Raw genomic sequence first — 13,507 nt, 5'->3', positions numbered from 1 at the left:
TGAGATAGAAATGGTCATCAATTACGAATAAGAGCAGAACAAACAAGTAAAGATACGTTCAATACACCCTGCAGAAGTTGGAAAAGTGGAGGCGGTGTACAGAATCTATTTACGATTACCTCGCAATACATCTAAGGTAAACACGACGCCCCACAACCACAGGCAGTAGAACACAGTTGATCATGAAGTGTTGCCATATCAGTCTACTTTATGTGTGAATTTAAGTACTATATCAAGGAATTAAGTTAGACCAATTAAAATATCAGTGAATGATTGAAATATAAAATGATACTATAAATCCCACCAAAACACAAAAATAATAATTGCCCAGATTTCGATAAATGGTCAGATCAACGCTACTTGTACGATTCTTTCATGTGTGGACGCTGGTCTAACATTAGGTCTCATGGACTTCACCTCAAAAGCCTGATGGGCCACAGATTGTCCACCACTGGTCTGTGCTGTTAAGATATGAAAAGCTACAAGGTAAAACCACAGAGCTTAAATAGGAAAAATTAGGCAAATCCTTATTATTTTTAGAACATTAATATTTTCTTATGATTCTTTGTTGCCTGTCATTGTGTATATTTAACTGGAGCGGCAGATCCCCACGTCGCGTGTTGACAGTTCTATTCTGAGCCCATTAAATGTTCGAGAAATTATTCACAAATGACCTAGACATATTAAAACCCGTCAATATTAAAAAAGTTTTACCAGACCACAAAGAGACCAGTAAGGATCCATTAATTCAAAAGTTCTGCTTCTCATCAGAATCGCAGGTAATGTTTTATATTAATGACGCCACCTACACATGACTTTTTTCACAAGACTTAAAATTTGCAGATTCGTAAAAGCTCGGTTTACCCTTCCGTACGCCGCCACCACCGGAGTACATTCAACGCTTCAGCGAATTGACAGTCACTGCTGAATTGTCGTTTTAGGAAAGTCGGGAGACGATATAACCAACTTGAATTTTTGTATACGTAATTCTAAAATTACAGTGGTGGTCTTCTGTACCCAACAAGAAATACAGTGCCGACCCTCTGTCACCTATACTTAACCTTATCAAGGTCAATTTAGGATAGTAGCCAGGTTTCGAATTACGTTATTTTATTGTTTGTAACCACATTACATAATAAAAATAAGACGAATTTCTTTTATGACACTTTCTGTACTGACGAGGTTAGGTTACGTTAGGTTACGTTAGGTTAGCACCAAAAACGAAGGTCGGCTTAGTTCGAATCACACCAAGACCCATTGGAAAAACGTAATTACGGAAAAATCGAAACCTGGCTACAATTATAAATGAACAAATTCTAAAATTACATTGTTGATCTTCTTGACCTATACCTAATAAGAAGTAAAGTGCTGACCCTCTCTATCACCTATAATTAGCCTTATCAATACTGCCATTCCTTTGAAAGAATAAGCTGAAGTAGATCGACAGTGAAGACTTCTCAAGCTTATTATACTGTATTTTCCTCGCTTCTTTACCTCTATGTGGTAAAATCTCCAAGTCTTCATACCATAAATGGACAAATAATGATCTATTAAATTTTTATAAATAAATAAACATGCTATAATAAAAGAAATTTTATTATTAACATTAAAATTAACAATATAAATACAATTTTAAATATAAATAATTAAGTCATGGAGGTTCTATCATCAAACAGCTTCACTGGCAACTCTTGAACTCTTCGGCCATCTTGGTGGTACAGGTTCATCCCTTCCAAGAAATATATTTAATTCTTCGTTGTTTCTGAGGTGTATCTTGTATAAATAAGATTTTCAGTCTCACAAAAAAAAAACTTTCAGTACCCAGGCAACGGAGAAGTGACCAGGAGAGTTACTCTACACTACCTTCACCCTCCCTCCATCTCCCTCACAAACTCAAAGTCTGAAACTACTCAGCTCGAAGCCTTGTTTGACCAGAACTCATGTCAGGGCCGAAAACAAAAAACATAGTCACTAGTTTTAATTTACTGTAAATGGAGATGAACCTTGGTAGGAAGTATGCTGCTGATCCAATGACAATAATAATGGCTTCGAGATATGTAACAAAAGCTCGGTGCTTCGGCTTGTCAAGTAACACGGCGCACGGTGGGAGATAATTATTGTTTATGACATTATAATCTTTTCATACCCAGGTAAGTCCATATGGAGTCGACGGCTTAATTATAACTGTACAGGTAAAAAAAAGTCACGTTCTCTAATTTGTGTTAATATTCTTAATTTATTTTATTCTCTTTTCTTCCATTTTCTTTATGTTCTCTCCTTCACCTATTATTACTATTATTTAGAAATATGGAAGAAATAAATACAAGATCATCGGACTAAAATACAGAAACCAGGAGTTCAATCTTACAGTCAGTCCGCTGTACCACAAAGCTTACCGTAATTGAAGAAGACCTTAAGACTATGGACTCCCTGAAGTTATCTTTACTCTGTTTAGTCATGTGGATAAGATTCACTTGAAAATAATATATCCTGATCTTATACCCCAAGGTAACTGATCTAATATAGTTTGTTAGAGCCTCTTAGGGGTCATTTCTGGTATCCATCGTGACTGTGTGAGTGTAATTATAGGTCAGTACACGCCAACAGATCCTCAGTGAAACATTTGATGACGAGACAGAACATCATTCGTGTTGCTAGTCCATCTGCTAGTTCCATCTGTCATCCAAAACAACACTGTCAGTTAATCTATGACGTTACACACAGTCCCCCTCTATACAAAGTGAATCCCTTTGTCTCCATGGCGATTAACAACTATTCACCCCGCCCCTATTCATTTTATACACTAAATCGACTCGTTAGGTTCGCTCATTTTTTTTTGCAATCACATAGAAATCCTGCCATTATGTCCTCATCAATTTTATATTCGCACTACGGTTTCCTTTTTTATTTATTTTTATTCTCTGACAGCTGGAGGATCACGATTTACACACACACACACACACACACACACACACACACACACACACACACACACACACCATTGTTCTTTCTCCTTTCCATTATCTTAATACCAGATGCTATACCTCATCCTAACTCAATTATGGTTGGCAAGAATGTGTGTGTGTGTGTGTGTGTGTGTGTGTGTGTGTGTGTGTGTGTGTGTGCGATAACAATAGCCATCTTGGAAGTCATAGTCAGTGGGGTTTTTTCAACTTACTTCAAGACTTAGGTGATAGATTATTTTTTGAGAAGCACAGGACAAAAGATGAAAAGTCTAAAGACGAGCTACTGGATGGACAGCGGCTGACGGATGATGGACTGCTCTAAGGGAGGAAACGATCTTCCTGCTGGTTACCGCTGCTAACTCGCTCGTTTGCTGGTGCGGACGACACTTGGGCGGTTGGACAGAGGTGAGAACGGCAGCTTCTATCTGGGTCACTGGCAGATTCAACTCAGCCGCCATACAGTCACTATCTAGCTACCCAGGTGTTCGTCAAATTCTGGCTGTGATCTCATCATAGGTCCTGGACTCGTGGGCTGTGTCCCCAGACCTTCACCTATCGACTGTCAATTCTCTGGTCATCTACCACTACCATACCACGACCGTCAGTTCATCTCATTCCGTCTGTGCCCCGGTCTGCCATTTCAAGACGTCGCTCGAGTGTGGAGTTGAATAGACGCTTCCCTACCCTGAGTGTGGATCTCCGTGTTCCAGAACCTTCCCCCAGGGCCACTACCGTAGGAAATATCTGTTCATTGTTTGATTCTTTCAGTTGTTGACTCCCATTAATTGTTTGATTCTATTAATTGCTGACTCCCATTAATTGTTTGCCCCCTTTAATTGTTTGCTTCCATTAATTGTTTGACTCCATTAACTGTTGACTGCCTTAATTGTTTGACTCCCGTAATTGTTATTTGATGTTTGTTGAGTGGTGTCAGAGTTTTGTGTTATATTTTTATAGTAAAGAGCCTGGTAAGGGATTTCTATCCCCAAAGTCCCAGGCCTTTACAACGGCTAACGGATGGCTGACAGACGGCTGACAGCATAGCCAAAATGGACTAACAAGATAGAAATTGAGGTATAATATGATATTTTAGTCAATCAACAAGAACACTATAACACTATAGCTCCAAAGACTTACTTGAATCACCACACAATAACAATATACAGCGACTCATTTTCCTCTCTAGTCAGTTTGTCACATCAAAGACATTTTTGAAAGCCTTCTACTTTTGACTAATTAACGTCCTTGTTAGCATTGCTTTCTGACATAGATGCCTCGACCCATAGAAAGCAACCGGGTAAGTATAAACATGTAAATGCTTCAGTTGTCGTGTTGCCTTGGTTACTAAACACGGTGATGAATTCTATGTATATTCCCCCCACCCTCCCCCCAAAAAAATATATTCATATATACGTAACATGTTGACTTGCTAAAACAAAAACAAAACAAAAATAAAAAAGATATATACAAATTCCATGTTGGTTCATAGTGGATACAGGTTCGTGCGTCCATTTCCCATTCTGTGGTCTGAATCATCCACACGTCGGGTAACAAATAATGGAGGTTATGTTTTGATCAGAAGAAATGTAATATTTTTAAACCTTTTATCTTGATCACCATCTCATTCTTGGTTCTTAGTATGACGTCATCAGATATTTGGGAGGACAGATGAATTTTTCAGGATTGTATATTTTTCAATCAAATAAAAAAAATCATACACTATTATGTTTCATGAATTTTTAGAAACAAATTACACTAAAGGAGAATTTTGTTTACCGATCCTTATGTGTGTTGACCCCTGGCCTTCCCCTCTGCTACCCTGGGTTGGATTATTTACGCTTGATTATTCAGTTAGTTGACTCCTGCCCGGAACCTCTCTGCTCGGGTGTCCCCTCCCTGCCATACTTCACATTACAAGTTAAATAATATTCTCTCTTTCTCTCTCTAAGATTTTTTATCCTCACTCGAATACAAATGAAATGCGCGGTTTTTTTTTGTCCATCAGCTTAAACCACCCAGCATAAAATTATCCCCTTTGATGAAAAAAAATATTCAGCTTTTTTCTCGTTTTCATTATTAATAATCTATAACGAATTCGTTGAAAAAAAAAACCTAACTAACTGGAAGAATTCAATTAAAAAGTGATAATAGATATTCATAATAAAACAACACATCACAGACGACACAGAAAAGTGTCAACATAACATAACCCTTTGACAAGCGTTTCACGTTTAGTTATCTCTTATCTGGAGTAGATTTCTGGCTGATTGTAACTTGCACTTAACCCCTCGAGTACGATGACGTAACACTGAGTACGATGACAACCCCTTGAGTACAATGAGTTAACCCCCCCTTGAGTACAATGAGTTAACCCCCCCTTGAGTACAATGAGTTAACCCCCCCTTGAGTACAATGAGTTAACCCCCCCTTGAGTACGATGAGTCAAGGGGTCGTCTTACTGAAGGGCTTATGTCATCGTACTCAAGGGGTTGGGATTATCGTACTCAAGGGGTTGGGGGTTATCGTACTCATGGGGCTAAAAGGCCTCAGTCTAAGGTAATCTAACCCCTTTTAAGTCGGCCCCAGTTCTGATAGACCCCAGTACTAACAGACACTAGAGGTTATCTTACTTGTGGCTATTAGTAATAAATCCTAGTAAAATAGCTTCCATCTTAAACTATTTATTCAGATAGGAGGCATACTACTAATAAGCCCCAATTATCATAAGTTACAGAATAAATAGTCTTCAATCTTAATGACCTCTGACCCTAATATATCTCGAATCTTAATAGACCAACTAATCCTAATAACCTTTATAAATAATAGACCCTCCTCCTCCAAGTCCTAAATGGCCTAGTCGTTAGATTCGTCCACGTACTTTTAATTACTTGAGTACGGGATCCCTTCTGAACGAATTAAAATCGTCTGGTATTAGACAAATAAAATATTAAAACTCCTGGCGTCCCCGTAGTGAAGGTGTTAGTGGATGTAGTTTACAATAATCGTCTTGTGTTCTACCTACATAACCTGCAATACAATGAGTGGGACAGTTTTGAAGTGTGTGTGTCAAGAGAGAGAGAGAGAGAGAGAGAGAGAGAGAGAGAGAGAGAGAGAGAGAGAGGAGCGCGCAGGTCCAGGGTGAGCACGTGGACTCCTCAGCCTCCTGTTGAGTCAGTATTACAGCGGCAGTAGTCACCTCCACTCCGCCCAGCAACTCCCAGGTACTTTCTCTCTCCCACGTCCTTACGCACCATTCCCACTCACCAATAACTTCTTTTCTACTCTCCCATTTTCATTCATACGCTACTTCTCATTCTCCCACATTCACATTTATTTTTTCCCACACTCCCAATCACTTTCCCACGTTCCCATTCCCGTTTCTAGGCTCCCATTCTCACGTTCCCATTCCCAGGCTCCCATTCCCATGCTCCCATTCCAACGCTCCCACTCATATTCCCAGGCTCTCATTACAGTTCCAACTCTTCCACTCATTCCCACGCTATCAATTATCTACCCCACGTGCCAGTAATTATTCCCACGCCTTTCACTCAAGCTTGTAAAACTCTCACTCACTATCCCACCCACCACAAATACCCACACTGACAAGTCACCAGTCACTCCCACACTAACAATTCACCAGTCACTCCCCTACACTGAGAGTCACCAGTCACTCCCACACTGACAAGTCACCAGTCACTCCCCCACACTGACGGTCACCAGTCACTCCCCCATACACTCCCAGTGACAGTCACCAGTCACACCCCCACATTGACCAGTCACCAGTCAGTCACCCCCACATTGACAGTCACCAGTCACTCCCCCACACTGACAGTCACCAGTCACCCCCCACACTGACAGTCACCAGTCACTCCCCACACTGACAAGTCACCAGTCACTCCCCACACTGACTGTCACCAGTCTCCCCACTGACAGTCACACCCCCACACTGACAAGTTACCAGTCACACTCCCACACTGACAAGTCACTAGTCACTCCCCCACACTGACAGTCACCAGTCACTCCCCACACTGACAGTCACTAGTCACTCCCACACTGACAAGTCACCAGTCACTCCCCACACTGACAAGTCACCAGTCACTCCCCACACTGACAAGTCACCAGTCACTCCCACACTGACAAGTCACCAGTCACTCCCACACTGAGAGTCACCAGTACACCCACACTGACAAGTCACCAGTCACTCCCACACCAGACAAGTCACCAGTCACTCCAGACACTGGCAGTCACTCAGTCACTCCCCACACTGGCAGTCACCAGTCACTCCCACACTGGCAGTCACCAGTCACTCCCACACTGGCAGTCACCAGTCACTCCCCCACACTGGCAGTCACCAGTCACTCCCACACACTATTATTAGAGATTCAAATTGCATTCTATTATCATCATCATCATCATTATTAAAGATACATAATCGTTCATATTATTGTTGTTGTCCTTAACATTATAAACACCATCATCACATTATCACCACCACTATCACCACCACCACTATCACCACCACTATCACCACCACCACCACCACCACCACCACTATCACCACCACCCTCCATACTGGGTTTATTCTTATTACATAGTGTGTGTGTCTGTGTGTGTGTGTGTGTGCGTGTGTGTGTGTGTGTGTGATATGATGTGTACACTGTGGATGAAAAAGCTTTAGTGAAAATTAAACAAATCTACATTCTCGAGTGATGTACTTCTGATAAAAATAGTGATTAAGAAAAAAAAAAGACAAAATATATATCAAGAAAATCAAAAGGAAATCGAAATAAGTGGAAGGAAAATTGTTGATAAAGAAAAAGAAAGAATAGAGTGGTTGGAAAGGATATGATGCGAGATATAGTTTAAAGTGATTTTACTATTGTAGTTTATTTTATTTTATTATATTTTAACATTATAAGAAGACTATATAGGTCACTGCCGGCATTATGTTCGAGTCTGCCCATTGCTTATCCGGTCTTCTCAACACATCAAGTTAAGTACGGTTAAGAAATGGTCTCCAGTGCTTTGTTTTGACATATTGGATTACTTTAATCACGTCTACACACACACACACACACACACACACACACACACACACACACACACACACACACACACGTAAACAGACTTGAAGGGTTGAGAAATAATGAGTTCTGTAGATTTTGACACCGTTGGTTAGGCAAGATTAATCAAGTGATAGTTTTTGTCTGTGCGTCTGTCTGTTGGTCTCTCTCCTATATGTAAAAAATGACCTCCTCCTACACCCCTCGGCTTCTTCCTCTTCATCTTCATCATTTATTCATTCTCGAAGTTTGTAAGTTTTATTTTATATGTTGGGCCAAGTTGGTGAATATTTTACATGGTGAATAATTTGTCAGGTGGAGGGAAGGAGGGGGAAGGGAGGAGGAAGGGGGAAGGGGAGGAGGGAAGGGGAGGAGGGAAAAAGGGAGAGGTGGAAGGGGGAAGGGGGAGGAGGGAAGGGGGAGGAGGGAAGGGGGAAGTGGTAGTAGTAGTAGTCGTGGTAGTAGTCTAATAGTAGTAGAGATGTTAATAATAATAATAGTAATAATAATAATAATACGCAAGACAATACAGGTTAATTAGCATCACAGGTACAGGTGTCAAATAACAGAGAGTTATATATACCTTTACTGGTACAGGATGAAGAAGACCTTTGTAATATATCTGGTAATGCGATAAGTAACCTCATTACATATATACATAAATTTGTAACTGTATTACCGGAGAAAAAGATAGTCGCCTCTAACCTAACCTAACCTAACCTAACCAAACCAAACCAAACTTAACCTAACCTAACCTAACCTAACCAAACCTAACCTAACCAAACCAAACCAAACTTAACCTAACCTAACCTAACCAAACCTAACCTAACCTAACCAAACCAAACCATTGTGATGGAAATTTAGAAATAAAGACTCGTAAATATTGTGGCCTATTAGAAGTGGGGCCTGTTAAAAGTGGGGCCTATTAGAAGTGGGGGGCCTGTTAGAAGTGGGGGTCTAGAAGTGGGGGCCTGTTAGGAAGGGGGGCCTATTAGGAAGTGGGGGCCTATTAGAAGTGGGGGCCCTATGAAGTGGGGGCATTAGAAGTCCCTATTAGAAGTGGGGCCTATTAGAAGGGCCCCATTAGAAGTGGGACCTATTAGAAGTGGGGGTCTATTAAGTGGGGCCTATTAGAAGTGGGGGCTGTTAGATTTGGGGTCTGTTAGAAGCGGAGCCTATTATGACAAAGGCGTGTCAAGAATTGAGCCTTTTAGGGTTGGGTACCATTTGGTTTTTAAATATCACTCAAGATCATTAAGTTCGAGACCAAAATCGAGATCGAGACCTGCCTTTTGACACCAAAATCGACATATGAAAATATTTACCAACTAATATAAGTGTTAATATAAATAATTCAATAGATACTTAATTTTCTTTTATTTGGGCCATATCTATTATTTACCACCTCGTTAATTCAATCTAGGTATTTTATTTATTTAAGGACGAGGTAAGTTCATTATACTCATGATATATCAACATAGCTACACAGTACATTTGTTTATGTTAGGCATTAATGGAGCCTCATTATTAACGCACGCTCTCCTCCCCCTCCCCCTCCCCCCAACTGCTCCTCCCCTCCCACGGCTAAATACGCGCTCAGTTACAATGGTCGGTGCCAGATTGACTATATAGTGATGGAAAGTTAGCCTTGTTCTGCTGCCACAACTGGAGGCATATCTGTTACAAATAAGTGAATTAATTTGTGGTCTCGAAAGGTCTCAAGCAAAATTCTGAGACCACGGGTGTCCGAGAGCGAGACCTAAACACTCGAGATAGAGACGTGGAAAAAAAAAAAGTCCCGAGACCTACTTCATTGTTTATACAAGCCTCTGTGTACAAGATTTATTTATTTTTGTTCTACCAAGGTTGTTCTTCACATGTTATAGCTAATTTTCTTGTAATCAGTTTTGGGTCGTGAAGCCCCAGGTGTTGATGAAGGGTTCCTGTGCCCCCAGCCACTTCTGGATAGTCCTTGACAAACAACAATCACCTTGGCTGCTTGTATAAGGGTTAGAGAAGTTAAGTTTACAAAAGTTCATAAGTTCTGAGCTCCACGTAAACAAAACCATAAGAACACATTTAACAGAGTTGCCTTAAGCTAGCATATAGAACTGATATCCAAAATGACATCAGATGTGTAATGAGACCTTGACGTAATGAGACAGGTTCTCTTAACTCCATTTAGGTGAATTTACTTATGGGGTTTTGTGAATCCAAATGCAGGGTTAGTGACACTCTCGGCTAGATACCTTGACATAACATAGATGACACGTGTTCCACAGTGTTAGTGGCGCCTCTGAAACACACAAACAACATAACTCAACCATGAGAAAACCTTTCTTCAATAAGTGACCAACTAACTGACAGATCCCCTGACAGAACATTTCTCCTACACTCCCCAGCCAACTTGCACCACGAGTCTTTAACATCCACCCGCCCTACCTCGTCCACCCCCTGATCCCGAAGTGTTAAAGCAGCTTATGTTGGAGCAATCTGGCTGTGTTAAGCTTTGTTTTTTTTAATTATTCGCCAGATTAAACTCACTAATCACCTGAAGCACAGAGGCGAGTCATTCGTAGACACACAGGTCACTAGCCAACACACCGTAACGGGCGTTTATACAGTACCCTGACCCCTAGCTGGATCGGCTTAATGAACACCAGCAGTTACTATTGTGTGAGGAAGCGAGTACGATTTCCACTCACCACTGAACACACTATAAATATTTCTGAACATGTGTGTCCAATTTCATAGCAAATTATATATATGTATGTAGTTAAGAGAGTTTCAATTCACAGACACATTCATTTTGACACTAACATCATTTAAACAATTAACGTCAGTATGTGTTAATGTCATTTTCTTTCCCAACTCAATACTTTCTACATTTAAACAAGATATAACACAATCATCATAATTTAATAATTTTGTAAATAATACATGAATATACTGTAGTGCAATTGTAAATGTAAATATCACCTCAGAAAAATAAATTATTTATGACCCATATGGTGGATGGCCAGTGTAAGTCGTCAGTTCACAATTTTTACCAGAGAAAACCTCGACCAACACAATACTTCAGCACACCAAGAATGAAGTTGCATTTACTTTATCACAAGCTTAATCTGGGTATATAAACCTCTTTAATGCTCTCCCTAGTGTCATACTATACTGCATATATAATGTTTCCATTATATTGTATTATTATTTAACAGGTAGGCAGGTGGGGTTTATCGTAATAATGCCAGGTGAGGGGAGGGGTGACAGGTAAGGGGTGACAGGTAAGGGGAGGGGGTGACAGGTAAGAGGAGGGGGTGACAGGTAAGAGGAGGGGGTGACAGTTTAGGGGAGGGGGTGACAGGTAAGGGGTGACAGGTAAGGGGAGGGGGTGACATAAGGGGAGAGGAGGCTAGTTAGGGGAGCTCTACCACGCTTTTCGAGCTTAAAGACAAGGTTAGGGCTTTGAAGCGTAAGAAGTTCCTCCTCCTTCTCCAGGCTGCAGTCTACGGTCAATACTAATTCATCTCACAAAAGAAATTCTCTATATTTGGACGCTGAACCGATCCGTGAATCTTCTTATTAAGACTGTGTGTGAAGTTGGCTTAGGTTAAGTTAGGTTACTGTGAGTTAGAGTTGGTTAAGGTTAGGTTAGCCATCGTCCTTAACACACACACACACACACACACACACACACTTTCTCTCAAGAACCAGGTAAGTGCCAAACTCCTTACCGACTAATTATTTTTCGGATTAACTTTTAGTGAATTTATTTTATTGCACCTGACACCGGTCTCCCAAAGATATCTCCTCGACGAAATTGCACTGACAATATTGATGGAACTGTAAGAAAAAAATAATAACTTTCATATTACTCTTTTAATTTAGTTAATTCTCTATTCTTCATTTCGCTCTCCTTGTAAACTTGATTATCCGTATTTTTTGACAATTATCCGTCTATTGAATAACCGCAAATGTCAAATATTCCTTAATTAAATAACAACTCAATTACCTGTAGTTTCTCGTTAGCTCATCACTATCTGCATTAAGTCAACTATTTACTCTATAAAATAAACGAAGAGCGCAACCAATCGCACAAGATGTTTACAAACCAGGAATGACGTCGTTGCCAATCAGCAACGAGTTGAGGTACAACAGCTTACATCATTCTATCTATCTATCTTTGTCAATGTTATTCCTCCATATTGAACTCGCAATCCCATTTTCAAGTGATTGATTTATTCTTTATAAAATCTCTCTTTCTTGTTTTTATCCTTCATAGTTATTCATTCGTATTAACCTATTCTTCATATTATTCATTTTCTTGGGTTATTCAATCTTTATTAGAGTTCATTCATTTCATTGTTTTGGTTTTTTTTTTGGTTATTTTGTTATTTATTTTCTGGATTAAAGAATTTTACATTTAACGAGACAAAATGTTTACCTCCTGTACACCACAATGTTAACCTCCTGTACACCACAATGTTAACCTCCTGTACACCACAATGTTAACCTCCCGGACATCACAATGTTAACCTCCTGTACACCACAATGTTAACCTCCTGTACACCACAATGTTAACCTCCCGGACACCACAATGTTAACCTCCTGTACACGTGTTTCCTAACTCACTTAATGCCCTCGTTGCTGAGATCAAACCCAGAAGAAGGAAAAAAGTCAAAAGATTTTCACAATACACCTCATCATTTTTGGCTGTCTCTCCTGCCTGACTAATCTGTCATGCTTTTCCGGGTGAGCGATTGCTTTCAGACATAACTCGTTCTTTACTCTATTACACGCTGCCCTACACTAGTTTAGTTCTGGATTGTTGTTAATTGCTCTTGTGTATTCAGATCATATTTCTAACATGGTTGAGTTACCCCAGAACAGAAAATAGTGTAGGATCATCTATCTATTGCTACCCATACTTCAGAAACCTAATTTAAGCTGTGTGTTCAATATAGTTTATTAAGGTTAGGTTAGGTTATTTATTGCCGTTACATTATGTAGTAAGGTAGTTGCCGGGAAGGGTTAGCGGGCCAAGGTATGGTACTTGTGGTTGGGATGGAAAACAAAAAGTCAAAATAAAATACGACAAAGTTATTCATTCTCATTCTTTAAGTTTTGAAAGCCTTTATCTTCTCAACAGGAAAATATTCTTAAAGTTATTGGTTACGGCTCCCAGCAGTCGTAAAGTATTACACCCTAACCTACCCTAACCTAACCTACCCTAACCTAACCTACCCTAACCTCCTCAGGTAACGTTAGGGTGATTAATCTTTTAAGTGAGGTGTGCTGTGGGTGTCTAATTTTCAGGTGATTTTTGTTTAGGAAGCGAAAATATAATTGGACATATGTCATTGCCAATTAGCATAGGGGGGAAAAATAAAACGTTATTTTACGGTTCTTTATAACAACACACGAGCAAAACAGTTGAAAAGGGAAACAAAGAAATAAATTCTCTCATTCTCTGTCACTTTC

The 13,507-nt window shown here is 40.0% G+C and overlaps 1 protein-coding gene across 1 annotated transcript in view; it reads left to right on the top strand.

Moving 5' to 3' along the window:
- Nucleotides 1–6,136: 6,136 nt before the first annotated feature.
- Nucleotides 6,137–13,507, top strand: part of LOC121878775 (tachykinin-like peptides receptor 86C) — an 81,864-nt gene continuing 74,493 nt past the window's right edge. Inside the window, exon 1 of the mRNA XM_042385187.1 lies at nt 6,137–6,187. The gene's annotated coding sequence lies outside the window, so the exon portion shown is untranslated. The remainder of the gene's footprint in view (nt 6,188–13,507) is intronic.

The sequence above is a fragment of the Homarus americanus genome, unplaced genomic scaffold, assembly GCF_018991925.1.
Source record: "Homarus americanus isolate GMGI-L3 unplaced genomic scaffold, GMGI_Hamer_2.0 scaffold2558, whole genome shotgun sequence".
Taxonomy (NCBI): domain Eukaryota; kingdom Metazoa; phylum Arthropoda; class Malacostraca; order Decapoda; family Nephropidae; genus Homarus; species Homarus americanus.
Note: the sequence above shows the minus strand (reverse complement) of the source record. Positions and strands in the feature narration are given on the sequence as shown.